At 53.5% G+C, this 21,650-nt stretch overlaps 2 pseudogenes across 2 annotated transcripts; both read right to left on the bottom strand.

The window, feature by feature from the left end:
* Nucleotides 1-191: 191 nt before the first annotated feature.
* Nucleotides 192-3,467, bottom strand: LOC146764638 (uncharacterized; annotated as a pseudogene). Its single transcript, XR_014950619.1, has 2 exons — nt 3,455-3,467; nt 192-1,674 (listed from the first exon to the last, which is right to left on the bottom strand). The product of XR_014950619.1 is annotated as an uncharacterized LOC146764638 (transcript).
* LOC146764637 (uncharacterized) lies at nt 192-13,023 on the bottom strand (annotated as a pseudogene). The gene has a single exon (XR_014950707.1). The product of XR_014950707.1 is annotated as an uncharacterized LOC146764637 (transcript).
* Nucleotides 13,024-21,650: the final 8,627 nt, after the last annotated feature.

Below are 21,650 nucleotides of genomic sequence, written 5' to 3'. Positions count from 1 at the left end.
AGAGCGGCCGCCCCCAGAAAGCTGCTGAACCTGGGCTGCGGCTGTGGGGCACAGATGCTCTACGGCACGGGGGGACTGCGACGAGGGGGGCACAAGGAACAGGGAGAGGTCTCTGTGTGTTTTCCAAAGGGGATTATTCCCAGGGGGTCAGGGACAGAAAGACCCTGAACAAAGGCACACAACCACTGACATCCAGGGGAGGCCTTAGGGGCGGCACAGTCTTTAACCAGCTGCGAGAAACCTGGGCAGGAACACAAGGCGGGGATCCAATGTTTAACCCAAGAGGGGATTGCAGGGGAGGAGAACAACTGAAACCAATCCTTGGGGCCTCCTCCAAGGATACAAAATGGAGAGGGAAGTTTCTAGAGAAAGGGGCAGTCATTCTAGGGAAGGGAGTGACACTCAATGGGAGCAGGGACAGGGAACAAAAGGGCAGGTCTTTGGGGAGAGGGACACCTTGGGCAAAAACACCAACACAGGAGAGAAAGGAACAACCCATAGGCAATAAAATATGCTATAACCATACAAAATAGGAGGGGTTATAGAAATGACTACTGGGACAGAATGACAATTGAAAACACACACCGCAACACCCACCCATGCCTGTGTTACCCTTGTCTCCTTCCATGTCCGTGGGCCCCATGCCACTGTACACAGCCATGGCCCCTTCAACACCTCTTCCATTCAGGTGCCCAAACAGAGCCAGGAAGATGTGGAGACCCCCAGCCAGTGGATCAGCAGCACCATGGATCACCAAGTCTCTGCCCAACGAGGGCCACTGTGCATCATCCCATGGGGATCCTCCAGTGGGGGATGGAGTTGGAGCAGCGCACACAGTTTCTCCCGCACACAGAGCACTTGTAGAGCTGCACTTACTGCTGCCTCTGTTGCTGTTTGGGCACTTCATATGTCTGGGAGACACTCTTCCCACTCTTGGGACACTGTTAGGGGCTCTCCCCAGCGTGGATCCACTGAGGGGTGATGCAAGTGGAAATCTTCCTAAATCCCTTCCTACACTCAGCGCTGCCGAAGGGCCTCTATTCTGTGTGAATCTGCTGATGCTTGAGGAGACGATATCTTCTCTGAAACCTCTCCCCACACTCAGAACACTCATAAGCCTCTCCCCAGTGTGGATCCTCTGGTGGACTCTCAGGTTGCATCTCTGGCTAAAGCTTTTCCCACATTCCCCGCACTTGTAGGGCTTCTCTCCAGTGTGAATCCTCTGGTGGACCATCAGCTTGAAGTTCTGCATGAAGCTCTTCCCACATTCTGAGCACATGTAGGGGCTTTTCCCAGTGTGCATTGCCTGGTGGATGATCGGGAGAGTGCTGTCATGGAAGCCCTTCCCACATTCCCCACACACATAGGGTCGTATCACTGTGTAGATCATCTGGTGATGATTCAGGTAAGAGATGTTTGTGAAGCCCTTCTCACATTCTCCACATTTATAGGGCCATTCCCCAGTGTGGATCCTCTGGTGGCAGACCAGGACGGAGCGCTTGGGGAAACTCTTCCCACATTCCAAGCACTGGTGGGGCTTTTTGCCATCACCGTGCTCCTTATGGACCACCACTTCAGAGCCCTGGCCAGATCTCTGGCTGCCTTCTGTTGCAGAAGCTAGATAAATATGATTATCCATAAATAACACAGCCAGGATGAGAACAGTTTTCCCAGCTAGACGGAAAACAACCCCGCCTACATATGGGTCCTGGGGTCAAGTGGACTGTTCCATCTCACACCCCAAATGATGTATGGTTCACCCCGCACCTCTTTCCCGCCCCTAAAACATCAAGTGCCTGTAACCCCATTGGCCCGAGCCTTGTTCCAGCCCACCTTGAAGCTCCTTGAAAAGGGGGTTTTGAGGGGCCACACGCTCTCTTGGAACTCCCTCCCCTCTGTGGAGTTGCGTTTTTATATGTTTTATTACATTTGTATTCTGTCATGGTTTGTTTCAGTGTACCCCCATACTGTATTGGTGTCGTGGTTTTACACGGAATGAGAATTTTTTCTGGAAGGAAGAGGTCAATTTGGATATTGACCAATTGAAGGTAGACACGCCTCTGAGAACACAGAGGGGTTAAAAGCAGAATTCCCAGGAGAACTCATTCTCTTTGGTTCCAGTCAGCACGCAGTGCAGCCTCTCCCCTGCCCAGCCACGAGCTGGGTGGGGGAAGGGAAGGCCGATGGCCTGACTGAGGTAGGCCCAAAGGTAGTGGAAGGACTGCAATCAGGCTGGCCCCTGCAGATAAAAGGGTGGAAGAAATCTGGGATGTCTCCATTCCCCCCCCCAGAGTTTCTCTCCCGAGAGAGAGAGAAAGAGACATCGGCAGTTCTGTCAGCAATTCCACCGCGAAGAAGGAGGAGCGGGGGGAGCTGCAAGGTGCCCAGTGCGTGGGAGTTGCTGGATGTCTGGGCATTGAGCCATCCCTGGGAGTTTGGACTTTTAACCCTTCCATGAGAAATAAAAGCTTTGTGAATCTTCCTTTCCTCTCCTTACTTTGAAAGAGAGGAAGAGGGACACCTTGGACCCTGGGATGTTAGAAGGAGGAATTCTAAATGGGAGGGGGACAAGGAGTGGCTTTTAGCTGGACTTTTCAATGTTAGCCACAACCTGAACCTATCTTCTCCTCCAAGAAAGACTGTGTTTAAAGAGGATGCCAGTGAGTCAAGAGACCTGCTTCAGCTGGGAAAAGACAAAAGTGGAGTGAACGGAGAAAAGGTTAGGGGGTTTGTGGTGGCGCCCCCTTATCCTCAAAGAAAAGAGAAAAGAAGATCTCTATTCTTGAACCCTCGGCCCCAGGGGAAATGGAAAAATGGGGGGGACTGCGGTCCCAAACAATGAAAAACTGAACTGTTGTTTTCTCCCCTCTTGGCAGGGCATCCTTGAAAAGAAAAATCCTAAAAGCAGTCTGTCCATCCATGCATTGATGGTGAGAGCACTGTGCATGAAAAAGGGAAAGGTCACCATAGCAAACTTTTTCTCCAGGCCATGCCATGTGTAGTAGATAGGGACAGGCGAACGGAAGATTTCGGGATGTGACGGAAAGAAAGACCCCTTCCCCCTCTCACCCTGCAACATGTTATCCATTACCCCAAAGAATGTAACCACACCTAACCCAGTAGTTTTCCACTCCTGACTAACCCTAGAGACCCTACCAACCCCCCCTGACGTAGCAGAGTCCCCCAAGACTATTTAAACCCATGAGATAAGATAATAAACGCTTTCGACCGTCCACCACATTGGTGTCCAGCGCGTGTTGTTAGCCCGAGTGGCCCAGGGGAGACTGGGCTGCCGTGCTGTTCCTTGAAACCAGGTCTCCTTGCCTTCCCCTGAAGGCAACATAACTGGTGCCGAAGCCCGGGAATAATTCGCTCGGGTAGCGGGTGTCACCTGGACAAGAGCAGCGGCCAGACAGGTGAGACCGTGTTCTCGGCGAGGGAGACGTCCCAGGACCCGCAGTCGTCATGGACGCCATTGCCAGGGTCGTAAGTGAGGTTCATAAGCAATGGGGAATTGAGTGTAAACTCAAAGACTTTTATCTTGCTATAGCAAGGCTGCTTGAGCTTGGGGCAATTGAACGCCCTGTGCATGTTTTGCATCCGGAGATATGGGAAAAATGCACAGCCGTGCTGGCCGAGGACACGAAATCCTCAGGCAGCGGCAAATGCCTTAAGGCGTGGGGCAGAGTAGAGAAAGCCCTGCGCAGAGCAATAGAAGAGCAGGAGACATGGAGCGCAGCGCGTACGTGTTTATTAGTTACACCCAAGCTAGGGGTAGGAGCGGCAACGCAAACCGCCCCTGAGGACAATCTGCCTGGGAGCGGGGATCCGGGGGGGCTCGGCGCGTCGCCCCCCTCCCCGGGCCGGGGCCCGGGACCCCCCGCAGAAACCTCCCAAAAATCCGCGGCTTCTCCATCCGCCCCGCCACCGCCGGTCGATGACCCGGTACCGGAGGTGCAGCGGCGCGCAGAGCTCTGTCAGCGGAGGCTGGCGGGGGAAGCCAGAGGCGCGGGAGCCGCGGCTCGGGGGGAGATCCTGCCCACGCTGCCTCCAAACCCTATTGAAAATGGCGCCGGCAGCCAAGGGGAGGGGCGGGGCGCGGGCAGTCTCGGCGCCAAGAGCCCAGAGGTGCGGAGTTTTGCTAATGCGCGTGTGCGGGAGAAAGAGAAGGAGAGCGGCAGAGGGCTCGGAGCCGATCGGCAGCCGCGCCTGATGCCGCTACCATGTAAGGGAGAAACCCTCCCCTGCAGGAGGCAGGGCGAGCCCGGGGGGCGGCAGCGGCGCCACCCCCGGGGGGAGGAGCGGGGTCGGAGCCGCACAAAACGGCACCGAGCCCCGGAAGTGCGCTGGCATTCGACTTCCGACTCTGAGTCCAGCAGCAGCTCCGGCAGCTCGGAAGAGCTGCCAGGAGCCGGCTGGGACTCTAAGACGAAGGGAACAGAGCTAACGCAATTTAAAACAAAACCAAGTAAAGCTTTAAGCCGCACCGAAAAGCAGCCACAATACGAACCAGCCCAGTTTACCGACTGGGGAGAAATAAAAGGGAAAAACACAACCCACCCCAAAACCTTGCCCCAAAAGTCACCGACACCCCGGCTGGCCATGCAGATGTATTCCAGATAAGCCGCACAGCCGAGTCCGATCCAAACCCAATTTTTCGTATGCTAGAAGCTACCTTTCTAACCCTAAATGAAACCAAACCGAACCTGACTAACTCCTGTTGGCTTTCTTATGATGTTAAACCCCCTTTCTACGAAGGCATTGCTTTAGACACCCCCTTCAGTTACTCCACAGCCAGTGCCCCCCACCAGTGCAGATGGGACACTCCCCGCAGAGGAATCACCCTGAGTCAAATCACAGGACAAGGCAAATGTTTTGGCAATGCAACTTTAGCAAAGCAGAAAGGCAACTTCTGCACTAAAGTTGTCAAGCCCAACAGAAAGACCAATAGGTGGGTGGTCCCATCCGCATCTGGGATGTGGGTTTGCCAGCGATCCGGAGTGAGTCCTTGTGTGTTCCTTGCCAAATTTAATGACTCTATTGACTTCTGTGTCCAAGTTCTGATTGTTCCTAGGGTCCTGTACCACTCAGATGAAGAAGTGTACCACCTTTTCAAAGAACCTGACAGACTCCACAAAAGAGAAATAATCACAGGTATAACTATCGCAATGCTGCTCGGCCTAGGAGCAGCTGGTACAGCCACTGGTGTCTCAGCCATCGCAATCCAACAGCACGGACTCTCTCAGCTGAAAATGACCATCGATGAAGACCTGCAGAGAATCGAGAAATCCATCTCCTATCTAGAAAAATCAGTCTCTTCGCTTTCAGAAGTAGTTTTACAGAATAGGCGAGGACTGGACCTCTTGTTCATGCAACAAGGAGGACTGTGTGCAGCTTTGAAAGAGGAATGCTGCTTTTATGCAGATCATACGGGAGTCGTTAAAGACTCCATGGCAGAACTCCGAGATAGACTGGCTCAGAGAAAGAGAGACAGGGAAACCCAGCAGAGCTGGTTCGAATCCTGGTTCAATCAATCACCTTGGCTCACCACTTTAATTTCTGCCCTGGTAAGTCCACTGGCAATACTGCTTTTAGCTGTTACCATAGGACCATGCCTACTGAACAAGCTAGTCTCGTTTGTTCAGGCCCGTCTAGAACGGGCGAACATTCTGTTCGTGGGCCAGCAACAAATGCTGTAAACCAAAAAACTGCGAATGCAGTCAGCTGCAAAAGCCTTCAAAACTCACCTTGCGAGATTTACTCAGGTTTACCAAAAACCCTTTTTTCCTTACCAAGTTACAAGTTTGTACCTCACTCCAGTGCCTATATCTACGACTACCTCATGTTACTTATGAAAAGGAGGGGGGAGATGTAATAGATAGGGACAGGCGAACGGAAGATTTCGGGATGTGACGGAAAGAAAGACCCCTTCCCCCTCTCACCCTGCAACATGTTATCCATTACCCCAAAGAATGTAACCACACCTAACCCAGTAGTTTTCCACTCCTGACTAACCCTAGAGACCCTACCAACCCCCCCTGACGTAGCAGAGTCCCCCAAGACTATTTAAACCCATGAGATAAGATAATAAACGCTTTCAACCGTCCACCACATTGGTGTCCAGCGCGTGTTGTTAGCCCGAGTGGCCCAGGGGAGACTGGGCTGCCGTGCTGTTCCTTGAAACCAGGTCGCCTTGCCTTCCCCTGAAGGCAACACCATGTGTGACATGGAAACACAGGATGTAGAGTTGTGTTTTCTTAGAGAGTCTGTGGCACAGGAGAGACTCTGTTCCCTCGATAGACTATGTATCGATTGCCTGGAAGATAGAAACCTAATTAGAGTCCAGATTGTGTCTCACTGTGGATTGTTGGAGTTGGGTAGTAGGGGGAGGAATGCTTTGCAAGGTTTTCGTTTAATGTTTGTGTAGTTTTTTTCCTTTTTTCCTTTCCTTTTCCTTTTCCTTTTTGTAGTAGTAGCTTAATAAAGTTTTTTTCCTGTTATTAAGCATAGGTCTGCTTTACTCTGTTCTAGATTCCACTTCACAGCATTCAAAAAAGAAATCACATTTTCATGGGGGCACTGGCATTGTGCCAGTGTCAAACCATAACAATTGGTTTCTCCCTGGGTTTTCCCGCCTTCCCTCATGTGTCAGTCTCCCTAGAAAATGCCAAGTCAGTCCCCTGTCCCCTCCTAGGCGCCTTGTCTGTCACATGGTGCCCCTTCCCCTAACTCTAGAAACTTCCATCCAGGGCACCGAGTGATTGGATGAGGGCCTGGGACCCCTCCCCTGTCTCCCCCTCACTGGATCCCCCAGATGTCAATCCCCACAAGAGTCACTCCTGTCTGTTCCCCCACTGGCTGATCGGCCCCCTCCCTCTCCCTATGGAACATGTTGCCAGCACCCCTCAGTTGCTCTTGCTGGCTGGCCCCCTCCGATGCTGTTGGATCCCCAGGACCTCAATAAACATCGGATTTTTGCCCCCAACAAGTGCCTCTCCTCATTTCCTCGCATTTGGAATCAGCAGCGACCTCAGGACCCACAAAGCACTCTCCAAAGCCCAGCTGGTACAGTGGTGGGTACTTCCACTCGCCCTACTTGCCCCCGCAGGAGAGCTAGCCAGGACTGAGGACAGTGCTCTGGGGCGGGGCCGTGGTAATTTGGCTCCTGCCGAGGGGCCAGAAGAGAGCCTGACCCCACGGCAGAGGACTCTCGGAGTCCAGGAGACCCGTGGATATATCCTTTAAGCCGTCAAATTACCCCAGTGGGAGCAGGCCCACGTTTTAGTGAGCGGCGCTCCCGGGGATGAGGCCGCCATCTCCAGCCAGCACCACCGGAGTTGGCTCCCCCTTGGGCGTGTCTGCAGCCTGGATTTTTTTGTTTCTGCCTGGACGTGACCGGACCCTCTTTGCTGGTGAGTGAGGGGGTCCTTGGGGCTTAGACTCCTGCTCTTTTTGAGGGTTTTCCTTTTTCCCCCAGGGTTGGGGGGAGGGATTCCCTCTTTGGGTGGGTTTTTCTTGCTCCCTGGGTGTAGGGGAAAGACCCCACATTCTTTTGTTATAGCTCCCTTTTCCTGGGGTGCGGGGAGCTTGAAGGGCAGGTAGTCTAAGTTATTCAGGGTGGTCTTTTCCTTTTCGTTGTAATTCTCCCGGCTGTAGACTTTGTGGCACACCTTAAAATCTGTCAGCATGGGTGCAAAGCTGACCATGCCACAGAGGAGAATCTATTCCCAGGTTGTGGGTATCCTAGTTGGAGGGGAGAAAAAGTTTAAAAAATCAGATGTTAAAAGGTTTGTCCGGTGGGTGTCACAGAGCTTCCCAGATATTTCTGCAACCACATTATACCAAGTCCCCTTTTGGCACCACGTTGCAAGGGAAATCCTCAAACAGGGGGATCCTTCCCTTTCCAAATTTACTTATTTGGCACTGCATATTAGGGATATTAGATAAAACAATTATGAAGCTCTGCCACAGCCATCGGCTGACAAACTGTCCTGGGTTGTAACATAAGCTTGTATTCTATTTGCCATCTGTTGAAAGTTGGGCAAGTTTGTTATCTTTTCCAAGAACCGGTTTTGCTCCTAAGAGGTAATGGTTTGCTAATGGGCCATTGACTGATTCAATGCAGGGCTCTGTAAATGTAACACCATCCCATTGTGAGGGGTCCCACCCAGAGGGGGAAGCCAAGCACTCTATTATTGTATAAAGGGGTAGCTTTTTGGGGAGACTAGGCAGCTCTCTTTGCGGGACTCCCAGAGAAGCAGCGCGTGCTCTCTCTTCGCGGGAATCCCAGAGAAGCAGCTCCCTCTCTCTCTTCGCGGGATCTCGCAGCGGAGCAGCCGGTGAGGCGGCGGCGGCAGAGCTCAGAGGCAACCCCGGCACAGAGGAAGACTGGCCCCACTGCCACCAGATCTTCAGAGGAAAACTATACCCTTCTAAAGATCACCACTGCAGCTGCAGTTCATCAGCCACTGCAAGGGGAGCAATCGTCCCAGCAGGACTGCCACTGGCACCCCGAATCCTCAGGTTGTGGACTTTTTTCACTGGTTTTGTTTATACCGATTGCATTTCCCTTTTTAAATTGTTGTCTAGTTTTCTCCTAGTAAAGAATTGTTACTCCCATTCCCATATTTTTGCCTGAGAGCCTTTTAATTTAAAACTCCTAGAAATTCGGAGGGAAGGGGTTTACCTTCTCCACTGCACAGGAGGCTTTAGCCCTCCTTCACAGACACCTGTCTTGTCGAACCAAGACAGCTCTGGTAGCCTACCACACAGCTTCTGGACCTTGCCACCTGCCCCTGCACAGTCCCCTTGGGAAGCAGGGCAGAAGCAGCCCCTGGGAGCCTTGGGAATTCCCCTCTTGGATCCATGGCACGCTCCCAAAACACAAGGAATTTCACTTTACATGGCACGGCACTCCACATCCCTCCCAAGAACCCTCAACTGGATCAAACCCACCATCCTCCACATTCTCTGGGATTTCACCCCATGTCCCCCCCCATGTCCCTGTCCCCCACGTGTCCCCACCCATGTCCGTATCCCCTGACATCCCCATCCACGCCCGGATCGCCACCATATCCCCATTCATGGCTCTCCCCCTCCCCAGCTGCTGCGGTGCCGGATTCCTTCAGCCCGGTTCACTCCCGACGCCGTCGGCGAGAGCGGCCGCCCCCAGAAAGCTGCTGAACATGGGCTGCGGCTGTGGGGCACAGATGCTCTACGGCACGGGGGGACTGCGACGAGGGGGGCACAAGGAACAGGGAGAGGTCTCCTGTGTGTTTTCCAAAGGGGATTATTCCCAGGGGGTCAGGGACAGAAAGACCCTGAACAAAGGCACACAACCACTGATATCCAGGGGAGGCCTTAGGGGCGACACAGACTTTAACCAGCTGCGAGAAACCTGGGCAGGAACACAAGGCGGGGATACAGTGTTTAACCCAAGAGGGGATCGCAGGGGAGGAGAACAACTGAAACCAATCCTTGGGGCCTCCTCCAAGGATACAAAATGGAAAGGGAAGTTTCTAGAGAAAGGGGCAGGCACGGGAAGGGGCTGACACTCAATGGGAGCAGGGACAGGGAACAAAAGGGCAGGTCTTTGGGAAGAGGGACACCTAGGGGAAAACCTCCAACACTGGAGAGATAGGAACAACCCATAGGCAATAAAATATGCTATAACCATACAAAATAGGAGGGGTTTTAGAAATAACTACTGGGACAGAATGACAATTGAAAACACACACCGCAACACCCACCCATGCCCATGTCATCCATGTCTCCTTCCATGTTCGTGGGACCCATGCCACTGTACACAGCCATGGCCCCTTCAGCACCTCTTCCATCCAGGTGCCCAAACAGAGCCAGGAAGATGTGGAGACCACTAGCCAGTGGATCAGCAGCACCATGGATCACCAAGTCTCTGCCCAACGAGGGCCACTGTGCATCATCCCATGGGGATCCTCCAGTGGGGGATGGAGTTGGAGCAGCGCACACAGTTTCTCCCGCACACAGAGCACTTGTAGAGCTGCACTTACTGCTGCCTCTGTTGCTGTTTGGGCACTTCATATGTCTGGGATACGCTCTTCCCACTCTTGGGACACTGTTAGGGGCTCTCCCCAGCGTGGATCCACTGAGGGGTGATGCAAGTGGAAATCTTCCTAAATCCCTTCCTACACTCAGCGCTGCCGAAGGGCCTCTATTCTGTGTGAATCTGCTGATGCTTGAGGAGACGATATCTTCTCTGAAACCTCTCCCCACACTCAGAACACTCATAAGCCTCTCCCCAGTGTGGATCCTCTGGTGGACTCTCAGGTTGCATCTCTGGCTGAAGCTTTTCCCACATTCCCCGCACTTGTAGGGCTTCTCTCCAGTGTGGATCCTCTGGTGGACCATCAGCTTGAAGTTCTGCATGAAGCTCTTTCCACATTCTGAGCACATGTAGGGGCTTTTCCCAGTGTGCATTGCCTGGTGTATGATCGGGAGAGTGCTGTCATGGAAGCCCTTCCCACATTCCCCACACACATAGGGTTGTATCCCTGTGTGGATCATCTGGTGATGATTCAGGTAAGAGATGTTTGTGAAGCCTTTCCCACATTCTCCACATTTATAGGGCCATTCCCCAGTGTGGATCCTCTGCTGGCAGACCAGGACGGAGCGCTTGGGGAAACTCTTCCCACATTCCAAGCACTGGTGGGGCTTTTTGCCATCACGACGCTCCTTATGGACCACCACCTCAGAGCCCTGGCCAGGTCTCTGGCTGCCTTCTGTTGCAGAAGCTAGATAAATATGATTATCCATAAATAACACAGCCAGGATGAGAACAGTTTTCCCAGCTAGCCGGAAAACAACCCTGCCTACATATGGGTCCTGGGGTCAAGTGGACTGTTCCATCTCACACCCCAAATGATGTATGGTTCACCCCGCACATCTGTCCCGCCCCTAAAACGTCAAGTGCCTGTAACCCCATTGGCCCGAGCCTTGTTCCAGCCCACCTTGAAGCTCCTTGAAAAGGGGGTTTTGAGGGGCCACACGCTCTCTTGGAACTCCCTCCCCTCTGTGGAGTTGCGTTTTTATATGTTTTATTACATTTGTATTCTGTCATGGTTTGTTTCAGTGTACCCCCATACTGTATTGGTGTCGTGGTTTTACACGGAATGAGAATTTTTTCCGGAAGGAAGAGGTCAATTTGGATATTGACCAATTGAAGGTAGACACGCCTCTGAGAACACAGAGGGGTTAAAAGCAGAATTCCCAGGAGAACTCGTTCTCTTTGGTTCCAGTCAGCGCGCAGTGCAGCCTCTCCCCTGCCCAGCCACGAGCTGGGTGGGGGAAGGGAAGGCCGATGGCCTGACTGAGGTAGGCCCAAAGGTAGTGGAAGGACTGCAATCAGGCTGGCCCCTGCAGATAAAAGGGTAGAAGAAATCTGGGATGTCTCCATTCCCCCCCCCAGAGTTTCTCTCCCGAGAGAGAGAGAAAGAGACATCGGCAGTTCTGTCAGCAATTCCACCGCGAAGAAGGAGGAGCGGGGGGAGCTGCAAGGTGCCCAGTGCGTGGGAGTTGCTGGATGTCTGGGCATTGAGCCATCCCTGGGAGTTTGGACTTTTAACCCTTCCATGAGAAATAAAAGCTTTGTGAATCTTCCTTTCCTCTCCTTACTTTGAAAGAGAGGAAGAGGGACACCTTGGACCCTGGGATGTTAGAAGGAGGAATTCTAAACGGGAGGGGGACAAGGAGTGGCTTTTAGCTGGACTTTTCAATGTTAGCCACAACCTGAACCTATCTTCTCCTCCAAGAAAGACTGTGTTTAAAGAGGATGCCAGTGAGTCAAGAGACCTGCTTCAGCTGGGAAAAGACAAAAGTGGAGTGAACGGAGAAAAGGTTAGGGGGTTTGTGGTGGCGCCCCCTTATCCTCAAAGAAAAGAGAAAAGAAGATCTCTATTCTTGAACCCTCGGCCCCAGGGGAAATGGAAAAATGGGGGGGACTGCGGTCCCAAACAATGAAAAACTGAACTGTTGTTTTCTCCCCTCTTGGCAGGGCATCCTTGAAAAGAAAAATCCTAAAAGCAGTCTGTCCATCCATGCATTGATGGTGAGAGCACTGTGCATGAAAAAGGGAAAGGTCACCATAGCAAACTTTTTCTCCAGGCCATGCCATGTGTAGTAGATAGGGACAGGCGAACGGAAGATTTCGGGATGTGACGGAAAGAAAGACCCCTTCCCCCTCTCACCCTGCAACATGTTATCCATTACCCCAAAGAATGTAACCACACCTAACCCAGTAGTTTTCCACTCCTGACTAACCCTAGAGACCCTACCAACCCCCCCTGACGTAGCAGAGTCCCCCAAGACTATTTAAACCCATGAGATAAGATAATAAACGCTTTCGACCGTCCACCACATTGGTGTCCAGCGCGTGTTGTTAGCCCGAGTGGCCCAGGGGAGACTGGGCTGCCGTGCTGTTCCTTGAAACCAGGTCTCCTTGCCTTCCCCTGAAGGCAACATAACTGGTGCCGAAGCCCGGGAATAATTCGCTCGGGTAGCGGGTGTCACCTGGACAAGAGCAGCGGCCAGACAGGTGAGACCGTGTTCTCGGCGAGGGAGACGTCCCAGGACCCGCAGTCGTCATGGACGCCATTGTCAGGGTCGTAAGTGAGGTTCATAAGCAATGGGGAATTGAGTGTAAGCTCAAAGACTTTTATCTTGCTATAGCAAGGCTGCTTGAGCTTGGGGCAATTGAACGCCCTGTGGATGTTTTGCATCCGGAGATATGGGAAAAATGCACAGCCGTGCTGGCCGAGGACACGAAATCCTCAGGCAGCGGCAAATGCCTTAAGGCGTGGGGCAGAGTAGAGAAAGCCCTGCGCAGAGCAATAGAAGAGCAGGAGACATGGAGCGCAGCGCGTACGTGTTTATTAGTTACACCCAAGCTAGGGGTAGGAGCGGCAACGCAAACCGCCCCTGAGGACAATCTGCCTGGGAGCGGGGATCCGGGGGGGCTCGGCGCGTCGCCCCCCTCCCCGGGCCGGGGCCCGGGACCCCCCGCAGAAACCTCCCAAAAATCCGCGGCTTCTCCATCCGCCCCGCCACCGCCGGTCGATGACCCGGTACCGGAGGTGCAGCGGCGCGCAGAGCTCTGTCAGCGGAGGCTGGCGGGGGAAGCCAGAGGCGCGGGAGCCGCGGCTCGGGGGGAGATCCTGCCCACGCTGCCTCCAAACCCTATTGAAAATGGCGCCGGCAGCCAAGGGGAGGGGCGGGGCGCGGGCAGTCTCGGCGCCAAGAGCCCAGAGGTGCGGAGTTTTGCTAATGCGCGTGTGCGGGAGAAAGAGAAGGAGAGCGGCAGAGGGCTCGGAGCCGATCGGCAGCCGCGCCTGATGCCGCTACCATGTAAGGGAGAAACCCTCCCCTGCAGGAGGCAGGGCGAGCCCGGGGGGCGGCAGCGGCGCCACCCCCGGGGGGAGGAGCGGGGTCGGAGCCGCACAAAACGGCACCGAGCCCCGGAAGTGCGCTGGCATTCGACTTCCGACTCTGAGTCCAGCAGCAGCTCCGGCAGCTCGGAAGAGCTGCCAGGAGCCGGCTGGGACTCTAAGACGAAGGGAACAGAGCTAACGCAATTTAAAACAAAACCAAGTAAAGCTTTAAGCCGCACCGAAAAGCAGCCACAATACGAACCAGCCCAGTTTACCGACTGGGGAGAAATAAAAGGGAAAAACACAACCCACCCCAAAACCTTGCCCCAAAAGTCACCGACACCCCGGCTGGCCATGCAGATGTATTCCAGATACGCCGCACAGCCGAGTCCGATCCAAACCCAATTTTTCGTATGCTAGAAGCTACCTTTCTAACCCTAAACGAAACCAAACCGAACCTGACTAACTCCTGTTGGCTTTCTTATTATGTTAAACCCCCTTTCTACGAAGGCATTGCTTTAGACACCCCCTTCAGTTACTCCACAGCCAGTGCCCCCCACCAGTGCAGATGGGACACTCCCCGCAGAGGAATCACCCTGAGTCAAATCACAGGACAAGGCAAATGTTTTGGCAATGCAACTTTAGCAAAGCAGAAAGGCAACTTCTGCACTAAAGTTGTCAAGCCCAACAGAAAGACCAATAGGTGGGTGGTCCCATCCGCATCTGGGATGTGGGTTTGCCAGCGATCCGGAGTGAGTCCTTGTGTGTTCCTTGCCAAATTTAATGACTCTATTGACTTCTGTGTCCAAGTTCTGATTGTTCCTAGGGTCCTGTACCACTCAGATGAAGAAGTGTACCACCTTTTCAAAGAACCTGACAGACTCCACAAAAGAGAAATAATCACAGGTATAACTATCGCAATGCTGCTCGGCCTAGGAGCAGCTGGTACAGCCACTGGTGTCTCAGCCATCGCAATCCAACAGCACGGACTCTCTCAGCTGAAAATGACCATCGATGAAGACCTGCAGAGAATCGAGAAATCCATCTCCTATCTAGAAAAATCAGTCTCTTCGCTTTCAGAAGTAGTTTTACAGAATAGGCGAGGACTGGACCTCTTGTTCATGCAACAAGGAGGACTGTGTGCAGCTTTGAAAGAGGAATGCTGCTTTTATGCAGATCATACGGGAGTCGTTAAAGACTCCATGGCAGAACTCCGAGATAGACTGGCTCAGAGAAAGAGAGACAGGGAAACCCAGCAGAGCTGGTTCGAATCCTGGTTCAATCAATCACCTTGGCTCACCACTTTAATTTCTGCCCTGGTAAGTCCACTGGCAATACTGCTTTTAGCTGTTACCATAGGACCATGCCTACTGAACAAGCTAGTCTCGTTTGTTCAGGCCCGTCTAGAACGGGCGAACATTCTGTTCGTGGGCCAGCAACAAATGCTGTAAACCAAAAAACTGCGAATGCAGTCAGCTGCAAAAGCCTTCAAAACTCACCTTGCGAGATTTACTCAGGTTTACCAAAAACCCTTTTTTCCTTACCAAGTTACAAGTTTGTACCTCACTCCAGTGCCTATATCTATGACTACCTCATGTTACTTATGAAAAGGAGGGGGGAGATGTAATAGATAGGGACAGGCGAACGGAAGATTTCGGGATGTGACGGAAAGAAAGACCCCTTCCCCCTCTCACCCTGCAACATGTTATCCATTACCCCAAAGAATGTAACCACACCTAACCCAGTAGTTTTCCACTCCTGACTAACCCTAGAGACCCTACCAACCCCCCCTGACGTAGCAGAGTCCCCCAAGACTATTTAAACCCATGAGATAAGATAATAAACGCTTTCGACCGTCCACCACATTGGTGTCCAGCGCGTGTTGTTAGCCCGAGTGGCCCAGGGGAGACTGGGCTGCCGTGCTGTTCCTTGAAACCAGGTCGCCTTGCCTTCCCCTGAAGGCAACACCATGTGTGACATGGAAACACAGGATGTAGAGTTGTGTTTTCTTAGAGAGTCTGTGGCACAGGAGAGACTCTGTTCCCTCGATAGACTATGTATCGATTGCCTGGAAGATAGAAACCTAATTAGAGTCCAGATTGTGTCTCACTGTGGATTGTTGGAGTTGGGTAGTAGGGGGAGGAATGCTTTGCAAGGTTTTCGTTTAATGTTTGTGTAGTTTTTTTCCTTTTTTCCTTTCCTTTTCCTTTTCCTTTTTGTAGTAGTAGCTTAATAAAGTTTTTTTCCTGTTATTAAGCATAGGTCTGCTTTACTCTGTTCTAGATTCCACTTCACAGCATTCAAAAAAGAAATCACATTTTCATGGGGGCACTGGCATTGTGCCAGTGTCAAACCATAACAATTGGTTTCTCCCTGGGTTTTCCCGCCTTCCCTCATGTGTCAGTCTCCCTAGAAAATGCCAAGTCAGTCCCCTGTCCCCTCCTAGGCGCCTTGTCTGTCACATGGTGCCCCTTCCCCTAACTCTAGAAACTTCCATCCAGGGCACCGAGTGATTGGATGAGGGCCTGGGACCCCTCCCCTGTCTCCCCCTCACTGGATCCCCCAGATGTCAATCCCCACAAGAGTCACTCCTGTCTGTTCCCCCACTGGCTGATCGGCCCCCTCCCTCTCCCTATGGAACATGTTGCCAGCACCCCTCAGTTGCTCTTGCTGGCTGGCCCCCTCCGATGCTGTTGGATCCCCAGGACCTCAATAAACATCGGATTTTTGCCCCCAACAAGTGCCTCTCCTCATTTCCTCGCCGTTGGAATCAGCAGCGACCTCAGGACCCACAAAGCACTCTCCAAAGCCCAGCTGGTACAGTGGTGGGTACTTCCACTCGCCCTACTTGCCCCCGCAGGAGAGCTAGCCAGGACTGAGGACAGTGCTCTGGGGCGGGGCCGTGGTAATTTGGCTCCTGCCGAGGGGCCAGAAGAGAGCCTGACCCCACGGCAGAGGACTCTCGGAGTCCAGGAGACCCGTGGATATATCCTTTAAGCTGTCAAATTACCCCGGTGGGAGCAGACCCACGTTTTAGTGAGCGGCGCTCCCGGGGATGAGGCCGCCAGCTCCAGCCAGCACCACCGGAGTTGGCTCCCCCTTGGGCGTGTCTGCAGCCTGGATTTTTTTGTTTCTGCCTGGACGTGACCGGACCCTCTTTGCTGGTGAGTGAGGGGGTCCTTGGGGCTTAGACTCCTGCTCTTTTTGAGGGTTTTCCTTTTTCCCCCAGGGTTGGGGGGAGGGATTCCCTCTTTGGGTGGGTTTTTCTTGCTCCATGGGTTGTAGGGGAAAGACCCCACATTCTTTTGTTATAGCTCCCTTTTCCTGGGGTGTGGGGAGCTTGAAGGGCAGGTAGTCTAAGTTATTCAGGGTGGTCTTTTCCTTTTCGTTGTAATTCTCCCGGCTGTAGACTTTGTGGCACACCTTAAAATCTGTCAGCATGGGTGCAAAGCTGACCATGCCACAGAGGAGAATCTATTCCCAGGTTGTGGGTATCCTAGTTGGAGGGGAGAAAAAGTTTAAAAAATCAGATGTTAAAAGGTTTGTCCGGTGGGTGTCACAGAGCTTCCCAGATATTTCTGCAACCACATTATACCAAGTCCCCTTTTGGCACCACGTTGCAAGGGAAATCCTCAAACAGGGGGATCCTTCCCTTTCCAAATTTACTTATTTGGCACTGCATGTGGGAGGGGACTTGGGAAACTGTCCCCCCGAATTACCCTGGGAGGCGACAGGTGTGTAGTTCCCCGCCTCCCCTGTTATCAATCAGTATGTCTGTCATCCCTTGGTGCTAGAAAATTCTTTGTTCTTTATACCTCCATTGGTTCCTTCCCTGAAGCCGCTCTTTCCCCTTACCCTCATTGGTTATAACCCTGCCACTCGACCCTGACTCTGCCCCCGAAGCCTTCCTTCACTGAACGCTTCATGCCTGGACCCTCCCTCTCTTGTCCCAGTTATAATCCCGATTCCGCCCCCTGTTCGAGGCTCTCAGAGCGAGCTCCCTCCCGGAGAGGTTGTTTTCCCTTCGCTCCCTGAATTGCTGTTCCTCAATAAACCCTCCTGGAAATAAAGCCGCCTGTGAGTCGTCCCGCCTTCATAGAGGAAGATTTCATTACGCTATCCGGCTTTCGAGGACTCGGCTCTCTGACAAGCAGAGTGGTCAGAGACCCAGAAGCCCTCAACTGGCGTCCGAACAGACTGGCCCCTCTCAGGAGTCAGCCGCAGAGCGTCTCCTCGGCTGCCTCGGCTCTGTGATCCGGCTGCCCGAGGACTGAAAGCGCCGTTCGCCGCCAGTTCCACGAGCGGCTGCTCTTCGTTGAAGAAGATCGCCTACCTCGCGGGCTGCAGACACCTCGTCCTGGTTCGACTTCGAGTTTGGGAGCAGACTCCGAACGGGACGAGATCTGCAGCGCTTCCTCTCCCCCTCAGAGGCTTTTTCGTTTTGACAGCGGTCTTCTTTGTGGTGAGTTCCTGGTGCCCTGTCTGGCACCCGACCCTGTCTCTTTTCCTTTTCGTTTCTCTCTTTGTCTCTTTGGGGATTTCCTTTTTTCTGCAGTGAGAATGGGCAACCGCCTGTCTCCTGCCCGGCGGGATTTTTACCTCCACGTTAAATCCTCCCTTGTTTCGGGGAACATTTCTTTTAAAAAGAGGGACCTTAAGGCTTTTGTTAATCTTATTTTCGATAACTTCCCTGACACCTCCAGGGATGATTTTTCTTCTCTTATTTTCTGGGGAAATATTGGGAAACTGTTATACGCATTACAAGTAAAGGGGAATTTTTCTGTGGGGCATTTTTTTCCACTTTTTCATTCTATTTACACTTTATTTAAACAAAAGGGTGAGAGTTGGGTCCCCGGTTCTCCTAACCTTCATCCCGCCCCCCCCACTCCTAACTCGGTTTCCCCTAAGGGTGGGTCGGGCAGCAGATCCTGCCATAACCAGGCACAGGGCTGCTACCGTCTCCCTGCTGCTCCCCGCCCCACTCTGTCCTCTCCTCGTCCTGGGACTGGCCATCCCAGTGCGAGCCTTTCCTCTCCCCAAAGCCCTCAAACCCCTGTACCCAGTTTAAAACCATGTTATTCGATTCCTGATCTCTGTCACCACACCTCACAAAATGGCGCCGGCCACATGGCCGAGCAGCCCGCCACCGAGGGACAAAATGGCGCCTCCTCTCCACCTCCTCACTCCCTTCGGGCCCCTGCCAGTCCCCCTCAGGCTCCACCTCCGTCGAGTGCCGCCCCTGCGTCGGGTCCCGCCCCTACCACCGCGTCGATTGTTACGTCGTCGGGACCCGCCCCTCCAGCCCCCATGGCCACACCCCTGGGTGGGCCCCCGGTGGGAGGGACCGGCCTGCAGGAAGGCCACGCCCCTGTGGGAGGGAACCCCCTGCCGGAAGGCCACACCCCGGTGGGTGAGCCTGGCCACGCCTCCCCTCAGGCCTCTTCTGGTTCCCACTCCACCGGAACCGGAAGTCGGCCTGGCCGGAAGCAGGCCATCTTGGCCTGCCGGGCTTCATGCCACCGAAGCCCACCGGCCAAGGGGAAGGTCCGAGCCCTTGCCCGTCCTGCCTCATCCTCCGATGAGGATGAGGACAGCGACAGCCCCCGGCCCACACCTAGGCCGGGAGGTGGGTGGGCCCGGATCAGGGCAGAGGCAATTAAGGATGGGGATTTGGAATTCGCAAAAGATCTGGGGCCGTTCGCAGCACCTGTGGTGAGGACCAGGGGGCAGCGGCCACACTGGGAGCAACTCCCATATGTGGAGATTAAAGAACTGAGGAAGGCTGCCAAAGACTATGGTCGAGACTCTCCTTTCTTTAAGAATGTATTGGACCTCGCTTTCTCGGGCCATACATTGGTCCAGCATGACGTTAAATATATTGCCAAGTCCCTGCTCACTCCCACCGAGCTTTTATTGTGGGACATTCAATGGAGAAAGCTCCTCAAGCCTCTTCTGAAAAAACACAATTTAGCAGAGGCAATTGGAGAGGGAGAGGAAGCCATAGAGGCCCTGGCAGGGGAGGGGGAGTTCAGCCAGCCAGAGGACCAAATACTGTTACCCACGGAGGTCCTAGATGACATCAAGGAGGCTGGCCGAGCGGCACTGTTAAAAATCCCCGATGGGAAAACCCCGCTCCAGAACTTTTCAGCTATTACCCAGGGCCCAGAGGAATCTTTCATAAAATTCGTGGACCGGCTGAGGGAGGCCATCGACCGGCAAATAGACCATCCTGCAGCGAGGGAAGAGCTCCTGAGAAAGATGGCCATGACCAACGCGACAGCCGAGACAAAGAAGATATTAAGGACTTTACCTCAGGACCCCGAACCCACCATCGCACAGATGGTGGAGGCCTGCACGAAAGCCGCCTCCACCGAGACCACTGTCGCCGTTGCAGTAAGTAAGGGGATTGGGGAGGCGATGTTGACGATGAACACCATCCGGTGCTTCGGGTGTGGCCAGATGGGCCACATACAAGCCAACTGCCCATACTGGCCCCCGGAGCAACCACACTACTCGTACACACCCTCCCCAAGACCAATACCCAGGAACCCGATGCCCTACCATCAGCAGGCGGGAAACGGGTCACAGAGCGCGGGGAGGGGCCGCGCGAGGACAACAAGTGGCCCCTCACAGCGCCCAGGCCTCCCCACCATCCGGGAGGACCGGTGGCCCAGCGGACAGTTCCGGAGGGTTGGCGGAGCCACGACGACGGGCTCCGCCTCTTCCGTAGAACCCGCAACTTAAATTCAGACACTCACCGGGTCCTCAAAAGCTCCATCACTGTGACTCTCCAGGATGAGGACCTGGTGAGAGTTCCCGCTGGGTTCCTGGAACCCCCTTACCGTAATTGTGAGGTAACAGTGTTAATACTCGGAGATTGCAGGCTCACACCAGACCGTGTTACCGTCGTTCCTGAAGTGGTGTGTTTTCAGCCGGGGTCCGAGGTCACCGTCTCGGTCGTCTGCCATCAACCACCTTGCACCATCACCAAGGGGCTCCCCTTCGCTGCCATGTACCTCCTCGACGTGGCCGACCTCACCGATCCACCAGTACAGGACTATTTCGCTGGACATGACTCCGGGGAAGACAATTTTGTCTTCCTCACACAAAATGTTTGCAAATCCAGACCAATGATTGAGACTGTTTTATCGCTTCAGGGAAAGTCCATCAAACTGGACCTGATGGCAGACACCGGGGCAGACGTCACCATCATACCCCGGTCAAAGTGGCCCCGCGACTGGGAGTTGGTGCCCCCTTGTGGCACAATCTCCGGAGTGGGAGGAGCTGTCAACTCCATGCGCAGCAAACACCTGGTAAGTGTGGAGGGCCCTGAGGGACAGATTGCCACCATTCGGCCTTTTGTTGTTTCATCTAACATCATGTTATTAGGCAGGGACGTTTTGTCCCAATGGGGTGCCCGCCTCGATATCCCTAGCCCTGCATGGGATTTTTAGTATGGGCCACTGCGGAGCGCACCTCCCCACCGCTGAATTGGAAGACCGATGTTCCAGTGTGGGTGGACCAGTGGCCCCTTGTGGAGGAGAAATTAAAAGCGCTCCATGAATTAGTAGAGGAGCAGGTCCGCCTGGGGCATTTAATACCCTCCACCAGCCCCTGGAACACTCCTGTCTTTGTTATTAAAAAACCTGGCAAAGACAAATGGCGCCTGCTCCAAGACCTGCGCAGGGTCAATGAGGTAATCGAGGACATGGGCCCCCTGCAGCCTGGCCTTCCCTCACCCTCCATGCTTCCTCGGGATTGGCAGCTCGCAGTCATTGACATCAAGGACTGCTTTTTCAACATCCCATTGTATCCCGGAGATGCCCCCAGATTCGCGTTCTCCGTCCCTTCCATCAATAGGGCGGAGCCTTATAAGAGGTACCAATGGGCCACTTTGCCCCAGGGAATGAAAAATTCTACAGTGCTCTGCCAAACTTTTGTGGCCCAGGTGCTTTCGCCGATCAGAAAGCTGTTCCCTGAAGCGATCATCCTGCATTATATGGATGATGTCTTGATCTGCGCTGAAACACAAGCTTATCTGCAGATCACACTTTCCAAAACTGTTAAGGCCATTAAAGCTGCAGGGTTTGAAATTGCTGAAGAAAAGATCCAGCTGTCAGCGCCATGGAAGTATTTGGGCTTTCACATTACGGGAAGGACTGTCGCGCCCCAATCTGTCACCGTCAAAGACGACCCACGGACCCTGCGGGATCTCCAGCAGATCTGCGGTACCATCACGTGGATCCGACC

Source organism: Lonchura striata, chromosome 32 (genome assembly GCF_050655825.1).
Source record: "Lonchura striata isolate lonStrDom1 chromosome 32, ASM5065582v1, whole genome shotgun sequence".
NCBI classification, from domain to species: domain Eukaryota; kingdom Metazoa; phylum Chordata; class Aves; order Passeriformes; family Estrildidae; genus Lonchura; species Lonchura striata.
Note: the sequence above shows the minus strand (reverse complement) of the source record. Positions and strands in the feature narration are given on the sequence as shown.